At 36.9% G+C, this 3,318-nt stretch overlaps 1 pseudogene; it reads left to right on the forward strand.

The window, feature by feature from the left end:
* The first annotated feature begins 2,872 nt into the window (after positions 1-2,872).
* Positions 2,873-3,051, forward strand: LOC136307009 (U2 spliceosomal RNA; annotated as a pseudogene).
* Positions 3,052-3,318: the final 267 nt, after the last annotated feature.

Genomic DNA, 3,318 nt, shown 5'->3' on the forward strand with positions numbered 1-3,318 from the left:
TATGGGCAGTTTTGATTCAATGCATCATATAGGCATGCTTATGTATTCTGAAAATACTCTTTAAATGGTGTGCTTATTAATCTCTTGATTGTTGACATATCCTTATACTAGCCAGCTTTTGTACCATAAGGAAAATTAGCTGAACAACACACAGGAAAATTGTTTACTCCTTGCTGACATATGTTGCAATAAAGTACCTTCTAATTAACCAATATCAAAATCCACTCATTCATAAACTGTTGCTATCACTAGCAGGAAAATATGTGTCTCAAGCATAATGTTGATGATATGCCAGTCAGCAACATTCACATAATGTGGCCATAACCTGACCAAAGCCGGCCCTTCTCAATTCAGAGCAGATGGACTAGGAATTACACCTATTATTGGCCATTGGGATCTGGGACCAGCAACCAGAGCCTCAAAAGACAATAGATCTCCCAGGTTTGCTGAGAAAGAAAGGCATTTGCAAAGAAATTTGACTTCCTTCACAAAAAGAACCTACATGAAGACAAATGCAGTATTATTGTTTGATGATCTTCTCTAACCGAGAGAACCCAGGAGTCCGAATTATTTATCACCAGCCTCTTTCTGTCCCTGCATGCTCCCCCTGCTTTGTTATGCAATGATAGTTATTATTAGGTTGGTTGCTAGAGGATCAGGCAAACCAGCTGCTATTCTCAAAATGGGTCTGGAAAATATTAATTTCAGTTTGGGGAAAGACTTTCTAAATGGCTGTCAAGAATGCGTTTGAAGTGGAATGAAAGGATGAATTGAAAAGAGCTTCAATTTTCACAGTTTCCTATCAGAATAAGGAAAACAAAAGAAAACATTGTTTTCTAGAAAGCATTATTTCATTGTAATTATAATGAGCGATTCTGGCCATTTATTTTTTTCCTGCCTGAGGCCACCTTTTGTCACAGTATATTTTGCATAAGTAGGGAAAAAAACTAAAATTAATAACTGCACAAAAGAATACATTTTAGATAGGAAAGAGGCATTCATGTTTAGAGTTTATTATGCATTTAAAACAGACATTTAACCTTTACATCTAGCCCTTTCTTTTTCCTCATGAAAAATCACCTAGTGCCTTATATTTTCTCCTTGCTTTCCAAATCTAATAGCAGAGGTATCTATATAAATAGACATGAAGAACTAGTGACCTATTATGACTAGGAGCATTTGGGGAAGGCTTACACCACTGTAATAAGATTAAAATGTTTCTGTACCAAAAATTGCCACAATTCGGTTTCACTATTTGGAGTCTTTTATTAATTTATTTAGCTCCGCATTTACTGTTATTGATAATAATAATAATAACAGATGTCATTTATTGGGTATTTGCTCTGGGTCAGACACAAAGTTAGGCTCTTTTTGTACCTTTACTGTTCACATTAGCCAGAAAGATAGGCATTATTAGTCCCCATTTAAAAGTGGAACAAAATAAATTTTAGAGAAGTTCAATAACCAGCATAAATCAAACAGCAAGTTAATGTTAAAGCTGGGATTCCTCTGCTTATCCTGGTGTTTCTGCAGCTGCACCCATGATCGTTTCTGTCCTCTCAAAGAACTTGCCCAGGGAGTTCCTTCTGTGATGATGGGAATGTTCTAAATGTGCTCCTTCCAATGTTAGCCATTGGCCACACATGGCTACTGAGCACTTGAAATGTGCATAGTGGGACTGTGAAAATGAAATGTAATTTAATTTAAATTAATTTAAATAGCAACATGCGGCTAATAGATACTGTACAAACAAGAACTGTAAAGCAGAGGACACCTACCCTAGTCTACTTAAAAAGGATGATACTTGGCATGACAATTTTTGATCAGAATCACCCCCCTTTTATTCTTTTGTAATGAAATTCACTTGTTGGCTGTGGGAATCATGAGAGGACTGTGCACTGTGAGAGAGTGAGCCTGCAGGGAGGGTGCGCTTTGTCCCCCACTGGTCCCCTAAGCCTTCAGGTAGAACTGCTGCCTTCCATTCAAATTCTTGCTCACAGCCTGAGTCTGCTGCTCATCCTCTCCTCTCCAAAGTATCATACCCCCACACAATGGAATATTCTGCTCATCCATACTGTGAGTTTTTCAAATGGTAAGGGAAAGACACTTCTGAACTTCCTCTATAAAAAAAAAATTGCAATTTCTTCTTTGAAGAATCATTAAATATGTGCTAATGCCAGTTTCACATCACCTCTCAGCCTTTAGAACTGAATAATGAGAGTGACAACCATCTCTCACTGTCCACTGTGGGTCAACATCCATCTCATTGAATCATCACTATAGCCCTCTGAGGTAAGTATTGTATTAATACGTCCCCTGTTTAAAAAATAAGGAACTTGTCTGTTTCACCTCAGGGTCCTAAACATTTTCTCTTCTCTACTCTGTCACTAGCTTTCACACTTGTCATTACTTCCTAACTTTGCTACGTATTCATCTTGACTACGGATCAAATATATCACACATAAAGAGGAGCAATTAGACAAATGTTGATACAAGACAGGCCTGAAAGAGGCCCTTGTAGAATCCTAATCTTCTCTAGGTCAATGTTGGCAGAACAAGGAAGACGTGTAGAAGTTAAAACCCAAGTGAATTTATTTGGATTGAAAATGAAATCTGATTACTGCTAAAGGTAAACTGCTGAGACCACATCTATGATGATAAAATTAGATTAATGGAAGATGAGATTTGATTAATTACTTAGGATCATCCATCAAGATCTTACTGTATTAAACGTGATTCTATTAGGTAAGGGGGGAAAAATCAACCGGTGTTCAAGTTATGCTCTTAATATGCATCCTTGCAGTATAATATTTAATGAGCACTCTAGGCTGAACCTGAAGGTCTCAAGAATGTCTTCTCAAAAGAATTTCAGATCGCTTCTCGGCCTTTTGGCTAAGATCAAGTGTAGTATCAAAAGAATTTCAGTATCAATGAAGAAAACAAAAACACATTTCATCAGCCTACCATGTATTTCTCAAATTTATCTATCTCAAGTTATTAACCAGGAGGAAATTTGCATTTGGATTGACTTCTAGAATGTTCAAACTCTTTTACAGAGAAAGATATTATTGAGAGAATGGTATCTCAGTCTTCAGCTATCTCTTTATGAGAAAGGAGCTGAGGGAAGCAGTTAGTCCGTGGTTGTTGTTAAATGCCAATAAATGTAAAGCTGCTTTCCCCTACTTAATGGTTTACCTGCAAAGTTGTATTTAATGTGAAGTTGGTGTTTGTATGTGTGTATGTCTGTATACATCTGTGAACACATACTTTTTATTCTGTTTTATTCTAACTCAAATTCTCACCATGATGCCCCCTAAA

The sequence above is a fragment of the Saccopteryx bilineata genome, chromosome 5 (assembly GCF_036850765.1).
Source record: "Saccopteryx bilineata isolate mSacBil1 chromosome 5, mSacBil1_pri_phased_curated, whole genome shotgun sequence".
In the NCBI taxonomy this organism is placed as follows: domain Eukaryota; kingdom Metazoa; phylum Chordata; class Mammalia; order Chiroptera; family Emballonuridae; genus Saccopteryx; species Saccopteryx bilineata.